General features: G+C 44.9%; 1 pseudogene; it reads right to left on the reverse strand.

Annotated features, from left to right (window-relative positions):
* Window positions 1–18,290: 18,290 nt before the first annotated feature.
* LOC150064992 (calcyclin-binding protein pseudogene) lies at window positions 18,291–19,102 on the reverse strand (annotated as a pseudogene).
* Window positions 19,103–19,379: the final 277 nt, after the last annotated feature.

A 19,379-nucleotide genomic window follows, 5' to 3' on the forward strand; every position in this document is an offset into this window, starting at 1 on the left:
GTGAGGAGTAGTAACAGCATCTGCGCACACTAAGTGTTCAGATCAGATTTGCCATGTAGTGATGTAAGAGCACTGGCTTTACCTACCCTGTACCTGCTGGCCCATAGAAGGCACCATAAATTTAAGAAGCACGGAACTCAGGCCTGTGCTGGGCACCTCGGGAATGATGGGAGGCTGATCCAGTGCACATGGTCTTCATGGCCTACTTCCATTCCAGAGAAGCAGTGAGGAGTAGCTGGAGTATGAGCGGCAATGTGAAGCATGTGGGCAAGTGTGGGCCTAATGCTCTGGCTGGTCCTAGGCTGCCCTGGGGTTGTGAGAAATTTTGCTATGGCATTAAATCTGTCTGTGCCTTAAATCCATCTGTATGGGACTTGGCATCCTGTCAGATAGATGCAGGATGAAGAGCAATGGATGTTCAAGGCTCAGGGCTGGGTCTTCACTGTGGGCACAGTGTGCTACAGGACCATCGTGCCATGGTTTCCCTGTGATTTGTACTTGAGTCTGTGAGTCCAGGAAGGAGTGAGACTGAAGAAGGCTTCAGTATTTCAGCAGCTCAGACCAACAAAACTGCTTAGAGCATTCCATTGTCAGCACTCAATGTCAAGGGACTTGGCATTGTCATGGTCAGTCTAATATAATAATTGTTTTGTCTGTGGTAAGGGGTCCATAGCTGTTCTTGTGTTTTCAGAAGCTGCTGGTGAAGCTATAGAGAGGGGAGAGATTGGACCAGACCATGGGCTTACACTTAAGGTAGGTGGGGGGCTATCCTCACCTCACCCCTTTGGCAGTCCCCCTCTGCCAGGAATCCTCACCTCCTCATTTATGTTCTCTGAATGGGGCAGGAGCTTTGTTCCACACTGCCCATTTTGATCATGGTGTTTTGACAGCAGGAGGGGAATAGAGCTGAATTATTCAACTTGTTCAAGTTGTAACATCCTTGTTGAAGCCCCAGCAGGGGTGAGCTACTGTCTGTCCTGTACTGTTTGTTACAGGATGATGTATGCTGAGAAAGTAATCACTTTGGGGAATACTCATTCCTTTTAGTAATGGTAATCAGTGGGAATAAACTGAGCTTAGGACTAAAGAATCTTGTCATGATGGAGGATTCTTGTCCCACTCTGAGCCCAGTAGCAGACTGTTATTGATTGACAGCAGGTAGGTAGATGGAGTGGCCCACCCCTAAGTGCTGGTGTGTGTCACAGCACAAGGCTGTTCTCCTTAGCCATCTTTCCTGTCCACTCTTCTGTCCTTTAGGAGGCCACATGTTATGTTCTCCAGCATTATCTGCAGAATGACCACTTCCTCTCTTAACTCCTCCAGATCTCCCCCAGTGCTCTAGGTCTCAGGGAGGTGGAGCACTCAACCTTCCAGATGAGCCATTGAGTGTGGGCCCAGGCCCATGGAGTTTGTTGTGTGTGCTCAGGATTTAAGACTTCCACCTTCCTGGTTATTTTTTCCTGCTGCTCTGGTAAAGGAGGCCAGGACTGAGACTGTCTACTACCTCCCCATGGCAGAACTGGCCCATAGCACTGGGCGTCAAGTACTAGGATCTGTTGATCTGGCTAAAGTAGCATAGGCTTCCACAGCCAGCTGGAACTTCCACTTTCTTCTTGTGTTCTTTGCTACTATTTCTATGTCCAAGGACCCTGTTGTAAGCATGGCTGGTCCTTAGGAGGCCATGTGCAACATCATGTCTTAACGTTCTCCCCTCTGCCCTGGTCTAGGCCCTTAGTAGGATTGACTGTATCTCCTCCAGGACTGAGCAGTAGGGAGGAGCTGGAGTTTCTCTGCTGTATTGTCTTCATTGAGGAAAATATCTGCTAGGTTGTAGTAACACCTGCCTGTCCTCCCAGCTCCTCAGGAGACTGAAGTCACGTCATCTATACAAGTGTGTTTAGAAGCTGAGCAGGACAGAAAGTCTGGGAGATTCTATCTCCAATGAACTTGCAAAACTTTTGGTATTGGCACCAAAAAGAAAGGTATTGAGACCTTCTCCAGATGATGGGGTTCCCTCAGGTGATGAGACACCGCCTCCCTCAGTTGCTGCCCTGCTTCTGTGGCAGAGAAGCAGAGGAACACAGTATTGTTCCTGGATCCTGCTGTGATGAACTGGCAGAGTCACATCCTGTCCTAAGGAAGGGCCTCAAGGCCTGAATGGGCTTTCTGGGAGGCCAAGGGAGTGAGGCCTGTGGTGGCCCTGGTCTCTTCAAGCTCTTTGGAGAGTGGCTTGTGTTTAGGGAAGATTCCCCTGTGGCTTACCTGTTGTACTGTAGCTTTGCAGCTCACTATGGGGAGCCTAGTATCTTGGAGGCCTCAGTGCTGTGTGCCTGGCTCTTTGTTCAGCCTTACTTTGTCCTAATTGTCTCGTGAGGCTTGAATCAATAAACTTGGGGTCCACTCCCATGTTATATTCTTCACACACTCAAAACAAACCTACTCTATTGAGTCTGAACAGAATCATCTTGAGCTTGAGGACAGGCAGGGCATGTGCATTACATGCTTCTTGTCACAGCACCAGGCAGGGAAATAAAAAGGTTTCCATTCTAAGGTGGCATTTCTGTAGTCCCAGCTACTTGGGAGGTTGAGGCAGGAGGACTGCTTGAGCTTAGGATTCCCATACCGGCCTAGGAATGAAGCCCCATGGAGTCTGGAGCAAAAGCATGTGATTTTCCTTCTGTTGCTTTTCTTGGGGGTAGGTGGTTGGCAGTTTGGGAGCACCTGTTGGAACCTTCTGTGCAAGTTCGGTGTCCTGGGTAAGCCTGTGCTCAGTGAGATTGAACATGCTGCTGGCAATGGGTGGAAGGGCTTGTAGGAGCAGGGAAGAGTTTATCATTCTGCTGTGGGTTGTGTCCTTGCAGGAGAAGTGGCACATTAGAACGTTGGCAAGTCATGCCCAGGCATGTGTGATTGCTAGTTCACATGTGTGATTGCTAGTTCCTAAAGTTGCCTCAAAGCAGTTGCATGAGTGACCTGGGAGCCTGCCATATGGTGTATGTGTATGTGTGTGTACCAGTAGTAGAGCTTGGGAAATCTCCCTTATACTTTGTTACTCAAGGCTGGCACTCTACCACTTGAGCCACATTACTCGTTTTAGCATTCTTGGTGGTAAATTGGTGATAAGAGTCTCACAGACTTTCTTGCCTGGGCTGGCTTTGAACCATAATTGTGATATCTCAGCCTCTTAAGAAGGTGAGATTTACATGTTTGAGTCACTGGAACCTGGCTCATTTTTTTTCTGCATAGTTTTTAAATATTATCTTTAGTTGTCAAAATGACTGCCATTCATTTTGAGTACAATGTCACTTATTTGGTGTTTTAAGGTCTTGCCCTCATTTTTGGTAGTCTGATCCAGCATTGTGGGGCCTGGGGTATTGCCACCACTAGGTGGCACAGCTCCCTTTATGATCTGGCTTTTTTGTTGTTGGTTGGGGCCTGAACTCAGGGCTTGGCCATTGCCCCTAAGCTCTTTTGCTCAAGAGCTACCACTTAAGTGCCACTTCTGGTTTTCAGTTATTAATTGGATTTTCTTGCCAAGGCTGGCATTGACCTATGGCTAAGATCCTCAGCTGTTAGTCTTTTGAGTAGCTAGTTAGGATTACAGGCCTGAGCCACCAGCACCTGACAGACCTGGCTTCCTTAGGAATCCTTATGGTCACCTTTCAAGCCTTTTTCAGCCTCACAGCTTTCCTACAAGGGACTTGGAGCTAACTCCAGAGGTCTGGATGACAAGATTGTGAGGATCCTTGAAGTAAGTGTGGCTCTTCTCTGTGGGCAAGGCTCTGTCTTTCCTGAGATTCCCAGATGCTGTGTGTTCTGAGTTCTAGATTGGGAATGGCACTCTGACCTAACACCATTTCCCAAAGTGTGACACTGGTCATCTTCACAATTTGGGTTTCTGATGTCTGAGAAATCCAGAGGGATTAGGTTGCTTTGTCTTGTGAGTGATAAGTTTAGAAAGTATGCACATAGATAGTATTAACCACACAGGGTTTGTGGGGATCTGGAGGAAGAGTGGAGGCAGGCCTGTAGGAAAATGAGCCATTGCGGTTCATCTAGGAATGCAGGTGCTGTTCTGGAGAAAATTAGCTACGTTAGTAGAATAAGGCAGAGACCTGCACATATCTCACAGCTTTAACAAAATGCCACTCTTTTATGATCGAAAACTCAGCACATGGAAAGGAGGGAAATTCCATTGGACAACTGCATATTAATTGCTTATCCAATCGATTCCAGTACTTACACCTGAACTCAGTGCTTGGGCACTGTCCCTTTTTTTTCTCAAAGCTGGTGACACTTGAACTCTACTTCTGGCCTTTTTTGCAGTTAATTGGAAATAAGAGCCTCACAGATTTTGGTAAGGGGCTGGTTTCAACCTGCAGTCCTTAGATTTCAGACTCTTACATAGTGAACTACAGGTATTGACTACAGTATTGAATTTAAGATTCACTGCTGCCCTGATACTGAGGATGTAACAAGCTGTACTGATCCTAACTTGTGCAGTCTGGTAAGGGAAAGAAGGTTATGTCAGACCAGAGAAAGAGGTAAAACTATCTCTATTTAGAGACTACGTAATTATGTAGGAACTTCCCTGGTATCAGTAAAATCTATTAGCACTAATGAGCAGGGTTAATGAAGTCACAGGGACCAGGGACACTGGACAAAAATAGATTGTATTTACATATAGATAGTGTGTTTACATATAGATAGTGTGTACATGGTGAAGTGCTTAAAGAACATCTAGCTTGCAATTGGATCAAACCCATGAAATACCCTTCTCTCCTTGGCTGCATCCTCCCCTTTTGCAAGTACCTATTTGCTGGTACTTATTTTGTTGGCTTTGACTTAGTCTTTTTAAAGAATTATGCTATCTGTGCTCCATAGAGGCTATTACACTTCAGATTGTTCATTTGAAATCTCTAGCTTACTGCCCAGTGTGTTTATTTGTAGATTTCTAGGCACATTCTAACTACCAAAATGAGAGAAACTATGCAACTTAAGTTTCTCAGAGTTGGCTTACTTTGGTTAATATATAGAGAGAATGCAGGGAGGAATTCAGTGTATATACCACAGAATTGAGAAATACAGCGGAAGAGGGTGGATTGAAAGAGGATGAAGATATTGAAGTAGTGACACATGGAGATGCATTGTACATGGAAACTTTTTGTTACATGGAAAAAAAACCCAATACATAACCTAAAACGGTAAGGGAAGAGGGATTGGGTGGGCTGGACAGGGTGGGTAAGAATGTTGGAAGGAGTGACATTGATCAAAATGGAACATATTCATAAACTGCTTTGGTGAATGGAACCTCCTTTGTCAGTGCTCTCCCTTATCTCAGAGCACTGTCTGGGTGCTGTGAACCCCATGGTTTTTGGTTTTCATGGTAGGTTCATCATGTAGGCCTGAGCAGCTACGTGATTGGCCACTGGTGATAAGCACTGCCGTAGACTCTGTTTTTCCAGTTGAAAAGCCCCAGCCTTTTGATCCAGGCTTTGGCTTTCTGGGGACGAGCCCCCTAATCCATGTGCTACCACTCATCAGCCAGCTCAGCAACACGCATCAAACATCATCACTAGGGGTCTCAAGAATACTAGCAGCTGCACACAGACCAGGTCTGCCTCACATTATCACAAGACACCACATTCATGCAGTGAATGTCCAGTGTTACCAGGGTGGTAGTTTGTTTAACCATGTCCTAACAGGATTTCGGGGTAGGAATCACCAAACTAATTTCTGAATTTTCTATCCTTGTATACAGGATCAGGAATGGGCAGGGTAATTTTGAAAAGGATCAAGTTCAAGAAATGTTGCCATGTGCTTGGGACAATGATAGGTAAATGAATAGAACACAATGGAAAGTTCAGAAGTAATTGAAGAATATAGTGTTCATTGATTGTTTGCCAATCCTGGGGCTTGAACTTAGGTCCTAAGTCTTCGGGCTTTCTTAAGGCTAGAGCTCTACCACTTGTGCTACAGTGCCACTTCTGGATTTTTTAAAATCTATGTGGTACCAAGAAATCAAACCCTGGTCTTTGTGCATACAAGGCAAGCACTCTACAACTAGGGTAAACTCTTGGCTCTCATTGATTTTTAATTTTTTTAAATTTTTTGCCAGCCCTGGGGTTTGTTCTCAGGGTCCAGCTGGGACTGTCCTTGAGGTTTCAAAAGGCTAACATGCTACCACTTGAGCCATGGCACCAGTTTTGGCATTTTCTGTATAAGTGATACCAAGGAATTGAACCCAGGGCATTGGACATACTATACAAGTACTCTACTACCAGGCTATGCTCCCAGGCCCACTGACTTTTAAAAAGTCAAAAGTGTTGTGATAATTTTCTGAGAGAAAGATGATCACTTCAAATGGTGGTACAAGGCATGACACTGGGATGAACCTAACATGTGGCCTCTACACCGAAAGAGCTTCATTGCCATGTGGGCCTTTAGAGAGAAGCCAGAACTCTGAAAGCTGGTGTCTGTCAAGAAGGACACACAGAGCATGAAAAAATTGGGAAAAAATAAGATGCATTAGACTTAGTTTGCTTCCAAATAGACCTAATAAAAGGACAGAAACATAGATCTACAGACCTCTCTGGCTGAAGACATATACCAAATCTGTCTAAGGATTTCTTTCCCCTAGTATTGAGGATTGAACTCAGGACTTCAGTACTTGCTGAAGCCAGATTAGAAAAGGCAGAAGATGGGGCTCAGTGGTGGATGGAGCATCTACTCAGTGTGTTACATAGTCCAGGCATTGAGCCCTAGCACAACCAACAAAGGACAAAATCCTTTTTTGAACAGTTGTTTTATGAAATGTGATATATGATTGTTAAATAAGGACACAAAAACCCCTGAGCATCAGTAGTCATAGGGAGTCACATGTTAAGATTACAGAGTGCTAGACTGGGATGAGTATCCCACAAAGAGTCGTGGTGCTACTGGGAGGGAGTAGGATCCTTGAGATGTAGGGCTTGGTGGAAGGCTGGGAATCTTCCGGATTGTAAGAACTGCTCTCACTACATGGATGCATATGTAATGATGGTGAAGCTTTAAAACAGGCATGTTTCATTGAGGTGATATGCACCCACATGAAGAGGTGTCTCTGAGAAAGAACAGAAAGTCTTCTGCAGTGACTTAGTTTGTATTAGGGAGAGGGAGGGTACAGACTAAGCCATCCTACTTCAGGCCAGCCTGAAACTTGTCATAGGCCTTGGGGAGCCTGGACCTCTCAGGCTTTTGAAAAGTGCCCAACTCTGGCCTGGATCTGGGTTTGCTTCTTGGCACAGGAAGCTTCAAGCTGAGCAAGAACCATTCATCATTTGGAGAGGAAATGTCTCATTATGTGATGAAGAAGAGGGGCAATTAACTCCTTTTCAGTTCTGTGATAGCAAATGGCCCTCCCACAGTGAGGGAAGGTCACGCTAACCTTTCTGTTGTTATTGTTCTGCTGTTTGTCTGCTTTTGAATTGATAGGAGTTGTTTAAATGTCTCTGTGGAAGACATTCAGATGCAAAGTTCTGTGTATTCCCATTTGCTACCTCTGGTTTTTCCTTCTTGCTAGTCTATGGATTATTGTGCCTTTTATTGGAATCGCAATTCCAAAATGTAGAAAGAAGTCATCTTTTAGACTAGACCAGTTGTGTCACCTTGATTTTAATAGTAGTTTCCTGTAAATCAGATTTTATATTATTATTGACATGAAAAAAACTGAAGATAAGAGAATCACTGTTGTTTCTCTGGTTTGGACATTTGTATTGTTTTTTTTTTTTTGCAGTCTGGCTGCATTGTTGTAGGTATTCCAGCAGGGGTGGCTGATGCTTAGACTTGAAATGTACTTTGTCTTGTTTGTTTCATCCATTTAGTCAGCTTGGTTTCTTTTTGTAATTTTGTAAGTAGGCATTGGGGTACCTTGGATATCATGGGATGCATGTAATGTTGCGGTTGGCTGGGAGGCCTTAAAATTTCTGTCACAGTAGGGCAGAAAGGGGCTGTGGAGTTTCCCCTGGGAAAGCAAGACTTTGCCTACTAACCTAACACCAGGCCAGCTGGGGGCAAAACAGGGGCATGGTTGTCCTGGCGTAGTGGCCACCGATGATAGTGTGTGAATGGACATGCTTATGTCCAATGAAACTGTCCTTGGGCTGGGGAAGAGCACTTGCCTGGTGTAGGGGAAACTCTGGATTTCATCCCCACTACTAGAAAGAAACCACCTTGATTTTTCATAAACAGATGAATCCATGTGGCTTGAGGGGCAAAACCTGAGTAACAGTACTCTGAGCAAAGAGCTGGGGATGTAATTTTAGCCAGAGAAGAGCCTTGCTCTCCTTTAACTGAGTAGCAAGCCAGTAGTGTGAGCTGCTCAAGTTTGTGAGAAACCCCTACTCTGGCTAGAGTCTTGATGCTAGAAGTCAAGATCTGCTCTAGGGACCTGGAAGTATTGTCCTGTCATGAAGATCTGTAAAGGATGAGGCAGGCTCCAGTGGCTCACATCTATAAATCTAGCTACTCAGGAGACTAAGATTTGAAGATTGTCATGGAAAGCCAGCCTGAACAGAAAAGAAATCCAGGGAGATTCTTACCTCCAATTCACTACCATAAAAGCTGGGAGTAGAGTTGTGGCTCCATTCTTAGAGAACTGGCTGGCCTTGAGCATCCTAACGTCTCAGGGAGAGTAATCAGGCCCAGAGTTTAAGCCCTGGGACTTCCCTTCCCCCTGGAGAAATAAAAAGTTGTGAAGGAGGATGATGTCACAGCCTTGTAGGTTGGCTGCAGAGCTGAGAAATGAGGGCATGTGAGCCCAGTTCTGTGGCTCTAGGAACCAAGAGTAGGATTCCTTAAGACCGTTTAAATCTGGGAAAGCCCTCTGAGAGTAAAGCATTCTTGTAGAAGGAGTGGGCTCTTGGAGCTGGCTGCATAGTGCTTGTCTTACCCAGGTAAGAGGGTAGGGGGTGCCACAGGTGCATGTGTATCTATGAGGAGGCTGCTCCCTGTATGTCTGAGTGTGTTGATTCTGGATGACATTCCAGAGCTCTCCTGGAGAGGATTTGAGCTTTCCTTTGCCCACCATCTCTTCTCCAGGTCCCTATTGCTCAGTGCTGAGGGCTGGGGTTTAGGATGTTCTACCTCACAGCTCTGAAAAGGCTACATGAGGTCCCTCTTTATCCAGCAGCAGTCAGTACAGTAAGACTTGCTTTTGTTTCTATCAAAAATGAGAGTGACTCTATGCAGCCTTTCCATTTACTAACAACCCTTGCCAAATTAGGTTTGTTATGTCCTAAGGCGAAGCTTGAATATGTTTTGTGTTAAAATTACATTTCTCCCCCTTTTAAAAATGAAATGGGCTTACTTATAAATGTCCTTGTTAAAATCTGAAAACTAAAATGAGGTTTTTGAAGTCTAATTATCCCATGAGAAGGATTTTTTAGACTTCAAATCTAATTATAGATGTATTTTTGAAGACTTTCTAGCACCACTGAAAAAAAATGAACTTAAAGTAATGACAGCCTCTTCTCTTGTTTCCTTGATTTAGGAGCACGCTAGAGAATGTGAGGGGAGTAAAGCCATTCTCTCCACCTTTCCTTAGGAAGGATTGAAAAAAAATACTTCCAGCCAGGAGTTTGGCCTAGTGGTCGAGTACTTGCCTAGCATGCACGAAGACTCAGGTTCAACTCCTTGGTATCACATAAACTGCTGTGTGTCCATGCAGCCTTCTGTTTTCAGTGCATGTCTTTCCAGACACTTGTAACGCATCTGTGCTTATGTGTAGTGAGTGGTTCTACAGTGACCTTGAGAGTGATTGTAAGGTCTGTGGAAAGGAAACTCCACGCATTTCAGGAGAAGAGGGTTTATTGCATGAGGAAAGAGCAGACTCCTGCCAGCCAAGATGAAGTCGGGCAAGCAAGAGGGCTTAGGGCAGGAAGTGAGAGATCATATAGGGGCGGGTATAGACACAGCAAAAGTGGATGTGATCTCAGAGGATAGGGAAATACTTCAGTAGGGGCCTCTCACTACCCCCAGGCATGCCAGTTGCCAGGGTTACAGGTGCTGGGCAGGTATTTCCAGAGTGCAGGTGGAGAGAGCCAAGGGAAGAAGTCATTTCTTCCACTCAGACCTAACAGTGACTATCTCCCTTCAGGATCCCATGGTCACCTCTTTTGGGTATAGCCATGGATGTGCCACTGAGGGATCATGTGTTAATTCTTGTTCACAGAATAGAAGTTACCCTATCCTGACCATCATTGGGCTACACTGCCCCTTGTCCATTTCTTCCTTTTGGGCACTAGTGTGAATCTCAAGAAGAGTCGGTGGGGGCACAGCAGGGCAGATGTGAGTGATTGTGATCCTTGCAGTGCACTGGGGCCATGGTGGGCTAGAGCTGGAGCTGCTCAGGCACCAGTGCCTTTTCCTCTTGTGGTCTTTTCACCCTAAGAACCACAAACTGCATGCTCTCTGCACTGCTGGGATCTTAGACACAGCCTTGGCCATCGCCTGTGGCTTCCTTGAGAGCCTAGATCGCTCTCTAATATTTTCCCCTGGCTGGCCAGACGTGCTGGGCTGACTCCTTGCTCAGACGATATAGCTCAACGTTCATAGGCAAGGCTTCATAAACGACAGCTCATTTCTCTGTGTGGTTATCTTACTCAGTGATGCAGATTCATGGACCAGCCTGACCCTGCACTTGGCTCCCAACATCTCTCCCATCTTTATTTTAAAAGAATTGAATCCCCCTGTCTTAGGTTGGGTGGGTCACTAACTCTGCCTTACCCGTCATGGAGAAAATTCTGTTTAGGTGGGCCACAGTACAATCCCAGGAATAAATGGATCCATTGTATATAACGCAAATAAAATCAAATCTAACATGGCAACGGACTCATTGAAGAGTCTGTAGTTTGTGAACCCATTCCCCCAGGAGGATTACTGTCTCATATGATGCTTTAAGTCTTTCCTGCGTCAAGGCAACAGTAGCAGATACAGCAGATACAGCAGTAGGCTCTAAGGAACTAAAAACTAGAATACCTGCTACTATTAATCCAATAAACCTCCTAGAGTGCTTTAGGTCTTTTAACTGTTGTAAAACCAAGATCATACCAGGGTCCAGACATATTCAAAGATAACATAATAAAAGGTGGTAGAGGTAGCTAATCCACTATACATACAATTTTCAGAAGAACAATTATCACATGTCACATGTCACATGTGTAGAATCAATGGATATTTAAAAGGTCTATATATAATGTCAAAAGGAAGAGAATGTTCTTCTGATAGGAGGAGCTGAACCAGGTCATATTACTAAGGGCTGTGGCAACCATGCTTGATGTTGAGGACAACCATTCATTCATCACAATCCAGGTTGAAATGTTGGATAGAATTGGCTCCTGACCAATCTAGTAGCCATTTGACTATGCTGAATAAATGGATTGGGAGCAGTCCTATATGCTGATAGGTTGACATGTACGAATAACTTAGGTCCCTCCCACGTTGCAGGATGCACCAGTGGCGAGTCGGGGATATAGGCCCAGTGAGTTGCTGCTTGTATGACCATTGCTACTCTCCACAATCCAACGCAGCATTCAGGTAGCCAGTGGGCGTCATTTCCTTCTGTGAAAAATCAGATACATGCCCTCGACTTCATGTTAGAACTGTATCGGGTTTGTGTCAAGCACTGGTTAGGGGATCCTTTCATTTTACTAGAGGAAAAGCACGTTGCTCCTTTTTCCCCCAGAATCATTGTGCTGCAGATAAATTATTTGAGTCCAAATTTTAAAAATTTAAAACAAAGCATGATTAAGTATATTTGGAGGGGTAGCAGGATACAACTCCCCCGTCTTAGTTTTAGCAATCTGATGTTTTAATAATCTGTTAGCTTGCTCCATAATACCCTGACCCTCTTGGTTATAAGGAATGCCTGTGATATGAGTGATGTTGTAAGAATGGCAAAAAGGAGAGAAATGTGTGGCCTGGATAACTAGGGCTGTTATCTGCCTTAATTTGTGAAGGAATCCCCATAACAGCAAAGCAACGAAGGCAGTGGGAAATACAATATTTAGTAGCTTCCCCTGCAAGAGGGGTGGCCAAGATAAGATCAGAATAGGTGTCTACTGTAACATGAACATATTTTAACTGGCCGAATGTGTGACATACATCTGCCAAATGTGATTAGATAGCAGACCCCATGGATTCACACCTATATGAGGAGCTGGTGAGAAAGGCACACAGTTGGAGCAAGTTTTAACTCTCTGTCATGTTGCTTCTGGAGATAATTTAAACTGATCGCACAACGCTGGAGTATTTTGGTGATGGATGGCATATGTCTGCTTTGCAAGTTGAATCTGAGTTAAATATATTCCAATGGCAGAGTCAGTAACTGCATTGCCCTCACTTAGGGGGGCAGGAAGGTTAGTGTGAGCTCGAACAAAACAAAAAAAAAACAAGGGTGATTATGGGAACTAAGCAAAGTCTGTACTTGGTAGAATTGGGTCTGAATGTTGTAGTTAGTAGTTCCAATAAAAGGAACAGTTTCTATGACTTGAAAAGCACGCATTACATATTGGCTGAGTATAAGTTAAAGGGCTCCCTTTGTAATAGGACAAGTGCCTGTAAAACAGCCTGTAATTCCACCTCTTAGGCGGAGGAAAAACCTGTAGCCCAAGACTGGGTTTTTCCATTAATGGTTAAAGCAGCCATTCCATTGGAGGAGCCATCTGTAAAAACTAAGGTGGCAGAAGGCAAAGGCAAGGCCCGTACTATGAAAGGAAAAAGAAATGTATGGGATGCAGCAAATCAGAAAAGTTTATTAGATGGGTAGTGATGCAAATTTTTTCCTATATAGTTGGCCCAAGCAATGGCCCAAGAATCACAATGGGCAAGTAACCAATCTTGTTGTAAATTACATGGAACACAAATAAAATGAGGTTCCTGGCCTAAATATTTCTAGGAGTCCACTCGGTACATGTGCACTAGAGTGGCCACCAATTCATAATAAGGAGCCAACACTTTGCTGGGTGTTGATGGCAAAGAGAGCCACAAGAGTGGACCATTCTGCCATAACACAGCAATTGGAGAATGAGAAGTCGATAAAATATAGGCTCCCCAGAGAAATGAATAATCACAATAGTTCATGTGCTGCTGAGAAAGTGCATCTTCTACAATTAGAATAGCCTTCCTGGCTTCAGGATTCAAATGGCACAAGGACATAGGATCTGTATCTCCCTTCAGGAGATCAAAGAGGGTTTTTAACTCTGCAGTGGATAGTTTCAAATAAGGTCACAGCCAGTTTATATCCCCCCCCCCAAATTGTTGAAAACCATGCAGAATTACTCAAGTGAGAGGTTTTTAAGCGTATTTTCTGAGTTGAAAATAGTGAGGGCCCAATGTGTGGCCAAAATATGTAAAAGGGGGGTGTTCCTGAACCTTTTCTGCTGCTATTATGAGGCCAAAAAGGCTCAGATTTTTGTTTTAATTGCCCAAAATCTTGTCGCACAATAGTAGGGTTAGAATGAGCTGACAAAATATCATCCATATAATGAACAATATAAGCAGAAGAGTATTTTGTGCGGGTAGAAGAAATAGCTCTGGCTACAAAACTTTGACATAAAGTTGAGCTATTTGCCATGCCTTGTGGGAGCACAAGCCAATGATACCGTTTCATGGGTTCTTTGAAATTAATAAAAGGAATACTGAAAGCAAAACGCTTACAGTCTTGAGGTGCCAGGGGTATAGTATAAAAGCAATCTTTTAAATCTATAATAATTTTGTAAGTATCCTTTGGGGTTACCATGGGGAAGGCAACAGGCTGTAATGCCCCCATGAGTTCCATAGTTGCATTTACTTTTCTTAAATCTTGTTAAAGCCTCCATTTACCTGATTTTTTTCTTTACAACAAAAATTGGAGAATTCCATGGAGAGTTGAAAGGGGTTATGTACCCTAAATCCAGCTGTTGTTGCACCAGCTGTTGAGCTGCAATGACTTTCTAAAGAAAGGGGCCACTAGTCTCCTTGGAAATGTTGGTAAGGGGTCCCCGGGTGCCCAGACTGAAGGTCACTTTCAGGAATCTTGTTACCTTATATGGTTGTAACTGCCCAATGCTCTCTTTACTGCCTGCACCAAATGGGCCTAATGATGAACTGTCTGGGAAAGGTGCGTGCAAGGTCCTGAGAATGGAGCATTAGGGGCAATGGGTCTATTTGACTAACAAGATTTGTATCTGATATGTCTTATTTCTGTTTTATTTTTCCTCTGGATAGTTTGAATATATCTCTGGACTTGGCTTTTATAGATCTTGGCTTTTCCTAGCAGTTCCTGACCCAAGTAAGGTTTTGTGGGATCATCACCTTGGGACAGAATGCAGTCCCAGCACTATCAGCAACATGGAAAACCCTCCTCTCCCAGCTTGTGTGTAGGTGTCCTAATTCTGTATGTGGTCACAGTGGTAACTCTGAAGTTTTCCAGGGCTCACCAGACAGGAATGATTTCTTACCTTCCAGAGGAACTGAGAGAAGTCCAAGCGGAAAGCACAGAGTCTCTGTACCCTGTACTTGAGATATGAAGGATGGTAGTATCAGGTTTGAGTGGCTGGAAATTCCATCAAGTGGACAAAAATACCTAGTAGGTAGCTGTGGTCATTTGCTATTCCACTTCCTGGCTCATCCAGATGGATGTTGATGGTTGTTTGACTTGCTGGACCAGGCAGAAGGCAAGTGCTGTCAAAGCTGTGTGCGGGGTCTGGAAGTGAACTGAAAGTAAATTTTAGCATTCCCAGGTGATCATGGGCTTCCATGGCTGACATGCAGATGGCATACAGGAAGAGAAAGGGCTGTTTGTACACAAGCTAGAATGCCTACAGTTGTTGTAGACTTTGTGGGGGATAGGCCCTGGGCCTGGACTTCTGGCTCTCAGCAAGTCTTCTCAGCCAAGTCTCTGCTCACTGCACAGTCTGTTTCCCAGCAGTTGGTGTTTCCTATCAGTTGGTGTTTTGTGGTAGTTAGAGGTGGAGCTGAAGATGCTGAAATCCCAGCCTCGCTCTTTGGAGCCAAGCTTCTGTTGTTCAGAGAGGAAGTGGATGTACTCAGGTACTCCCCTTACTCCTCTGGGCTGTCACTGTTACCCCACCTGGTTCCCCAGAAGCAGCCTTCCAGAGACTCTTTTCCACTGCCTCATTGAAGGCCTTCTGGTTCTCAGGCATAGTCTGCTCACCTGGGTTCCTTTCCCAGAGTCACTGCCCATTGGGCTGGATCTTTTGCAGTATCCTATCCACAGCCAAAACTGACAGCTGTCCTCTCTGCTTGTACTCTGTCCGTGTGTGTCTGGAGGGACTCCCTGGTTGTGAGAAGTATGAAACAAGGGACCTAGCCTGCCTGCACACAAGCTCTATGCCAACATTGTGGGAAGGGTGCAGTCAAGCATCTTTCAGGGAATTTCTCATATGCAGCAGGAGGACTCGTCATATGTGAGATGGGGATGGTTCCCTGCTTGCCCTCAGCCTCTACATTTTCCTCTAGGTGTGTGCCTCACCATTCCTTCAGCATTCCAGTTTCTCAGTAAACATAGGCCTTTGGCTGGGGATTTTCCTGAAACATGTTTCTACTTTCCCTTGCTGATAGATGAATAAGGCCTTCAGGAGACATCTTAGCACTGCAGAGCAGGGTCTGAGCACCCCACCCCTGGCTCACCCCTTTTAATCATATTGGCCCTGCAATCCCCACTTCTGACAAGTGGACATGGATCGGCTGCCATACCCTACCCCCATCTTGTGGGAGATGTTGACCAGTGGCAGGGAACAGGACAGGTGTGGCTTCTTGCTGAGATCATCTGCTGCAGTCCAGGTGCTGGTGTCCAGGACTTTATACTCTGGCAGCTGCTGGTGAAAAGAGATGGCGTCTGGGGACCTGAAGGCACAGGAGACACTGGTTGAGGTGGCATGGAGCTGACATCAAATGGCCCTTTTTGGCTGCTCAGCTGAGACCCCAATAGACTAGAAGAGGCTCAATCTGGTTACTTGAGTGACTTTGGCTCTGCAGCTTTCTCTTCATGTTATGGGTCTGTTTGGTGCTGTCAGAGCCATGTTTGGCTGTTGAGATAAAAGCAATAAAAAGCTTGTGATGCATCTTGCCTTGCATCCAGGTCAGAAAGTGTTGTGTGAACCAGTTGCAGAATCCCCGTTATTTCCAGAGCACTTCTTAAGTAGAATCAGGCTTTACAAATAATCTTGTGTGGAGCCTTTGGGTCCCCAGTTGTTTGTACTTGCTTCAACATATGAGTCATGTTAAGGCTGAGTACCAGGGGTCATAGAATAGAAAGCAGAGGTGTATACTCTGCCTTCTTTACTCTCATGGTTCAATGGAGAATTGGGGCCTATATTCATAGGAAATTGTGGGCAACGGGGGTTCATTGGGGGACCCAGAGTGTGTGAGAGTTGTAGGCGCAGCCAGAAGACAGTCCCCATGAGTTCTCAGTTCTTGCAGACTGAATGGAACAATGAAAGTCTACATGTTCAATCTGTAACTGCTACAGGAGGTGTCATCCATGGAGAATGCCTCCAACAGCATGCCAGCCTATGTGAGACCTGGCGAAGTGCTGGGGTAGACAGTATTGCTATCTCACCCTGCAGGATCTTGAATGTCATATTAGACAGATTCTTGTCACCAGACACTAAGAGCTAGGTCTTCAGGTGGAAGATATAGAGATTGGCAGGTGTAGCCCCAGAATGTGGGCCAAAGGTACAGAAGTAATATGTTTGTGCGCACACACACACACACACACACACACACACACACACACGCACAACGTTTTCACAGGCAAGCATTCCAAATTGTGCCAGACCTCTAAGGGAGTAAAATCTCTTTCTGTGGTTGATAGGAACACAGGCATGTTGGAATCGTAGACTATCACAATTTGGTTTTCTTTGTTTTTTTTTCTTGCTTGCTTTTTTGAGTGGGTTTCTTCATTCATTACTTCTGAACTAAGAGCAGAGCTTCCTGACTTACTGTCTGATTTGGAGGCTACTTAACTCTGAGTAGTTTAGTAATAGACTAGCATATGTACCAGACTGTACTGGAGACTCTGCAGCCACCTCAGATAGCCACTTTTTTCCAGTCCTGGGACTTGAACTCAGGGCTTGGGAACTGTCCTTAGGCTTTCTCAAGGCTAGAGCTCTACCACAGGAGCCACAGCACGATTTCTGCCTTTTTTTCTATATATGTGGTACCAAGGAATCAAACCCAGGTCTTCGTGCAAGCTAGGCAAGCACTCTACCACTAGGCTAAACTCCCAGCCACAGGTATCCATTTTTTACCTGGGCTCAGTGATCTGAGGGCTATTTGTAATTTGCCCATATTTGTAGCTTGCTGATGTCTTGAACCAGACAAATACATCTTGGTTCTCTACTTTGCTTTGCTGTGTCACACCCTCCCGGCAGCCCTCCCCAGTGGTGGTCAGGAATAGCTCAGGCCCTTATTGAAGAGATATGACTTCAGTCACCAGAGATGCCTGCTCCATCTCCCCAATAATGGATACTGGTGGTGTCGGGCTGGAGGCCTCATAGTCAGGTCTCCCTCTGGGTGTGGAAGAAAAATTGTGGAAAGGCTGTCTTTGAATAAGACCACACCAGTCTTTATTGGTTGAGGTTAGGTCTTGGGAATTTTTAACTGGCCTCAAACTACTGTCCTCCTGATCTCCACTTTCTGAATGGGAAGGATTTCAGGTGTGGTCTACTGTCCCCTCTCAGTTGAGGATTAATGAGTGAATCAATGCTGGGGCAAAGCTCCCTCCATCTAGAAGCTAGTCAGAATATGTACAGAATCTTTAAAATCTTTTAAGGTTCTGTTTTTCTTTTATGGTGGCTTTGCTTTTTTGTGTGGTTTCTTTGTTGCTGTGGTTTGAACTAGTGCACTGTGTTGGCAGGCAGGTTCTGAATCAAGCATTTCTGTCATAGTTCTAACTTGCTGCTTCAGTTTGTTTTGAGTTAGGATCTTGTGTTTGTGTGAAGGCTGGCCTGGCCTATGTCTTCCATTTTATAACTAGCATAACAGACCCCAGTTTTTTTTTCCTTAGGCAAAATTTATTTCAATGAGACTGTCACATAACCAACCCTTCTTAAAAAAATAACCAGGATGCTAATGAAAGCATCTTTGGAGGAAGTGTTTAATAAGCATGTTTTATTTAAATAAATCCTCCAGTAGGAAATGGAGAATTCACTGCCTTTAACTTAGAAGGCTGTGTAAATATCTGCCCAACATTCCATTATTGGAAACATCAGTAATTCCACATACAGTTCCAAGAGGATTTAACAGTCTCAAAATTCTGGGTCTCCTTTGGCTTGCTTCTCTCTTGATTCCGCCCAGGCTTTATTAATGGTGCACTTCATATCATCGTCTCCATCTTCATAAATTTTCTTTAGAACATTCATTAATCCCTCACTAGGATCCGCTTCAGTGTCATATGAAGGCTTTTCTTTCTCTTTGCACTCCTTTTCCACTTGAGTCAAGTAATCCCATCGTACATTTTCTGCTTTCTTTCTACATAAGAACTGTATCCATCTTGACTTTTCTTGAACTGCCTTCTACAGAGCTGGGCTTCAAGAGATTGTTCAGTATCATGGAGTAACTCGTCCCATTTAGATTCTTTACCAAAAGATCAAAGGACCTGTCTGTGAAATGCCCCTGTGCATTCTCAGTGGGAACCTGATGAACTCCAGTTAAAGTAATGTAGATTTTCACAAACTTACCTGACTGATCCCATCCATAATTGCTGATTTTCACTGCATATCCAGTTGTGATGGGAGCAACAACAGCAGCTGGCTTTTCATTGTCAACCTGCGGTTTCTTCTGTGATTTCCGCTGCATCTTTGTTCTTTATTTCTATCTCAATCTTAGATTTTTCAGATGTAAGGGCATCACGTATTCTTTTCCTAGTGGACTTTTCCAGTAATGCTTTTACTTCTTCTATGTCTTTCTGCAGCTTCTCCAAAGCCGAAGCCATGGTCCGGACGGGTCCGGCCGAAGGCTGAAACTGCAGCCGCCTGCCAGATCCGACGGGAAAGGCCGCCCAGAGCTCGACCCCCGCGAGCGGAGACCCCGAGAGCCGACACACGCAGCGCCCTGCACGCCTCGCGTATGCCCCACGCAGCTGTGCGCGAGCCCGCGGCCCGCCCTCCGCGGCTGCCTCTGGAAGCTTCACGAGGCCGCCTCCGCTTCGCTGCGCTCCACTCTCCAGACCCCAGTTTTTAAGTAGCATGGAGCTCCCGTCTCAGCTTTTACTGTGAAAAATGAAGTCTCACTAACGTTTTTCTCTGGCTGGCCCTGAACTGTGATGCTCCTCATCGCTGCCTGCCAAGTAGCAGAGATTACAGGACTGAGCTAGTGTACTTAGCTATCTTTAGAGT

This window comes from Megascapheus bottae, chromosome 3 (genome assembly GCF_031878675.1).
Source record: "Megascapheus bottae isolate mThoBot1 chromosome 3, mThoBot2.hap1, whole genome shotgun sequence".
In the NCBI taxonomy this organism is placed as follows: domain Eukaryota; kingdom Metazoa; phylum Chordata; class Mammalia; order Rodentia; family Geomyidae; genus Megascapheus; species Megascapheus bottae.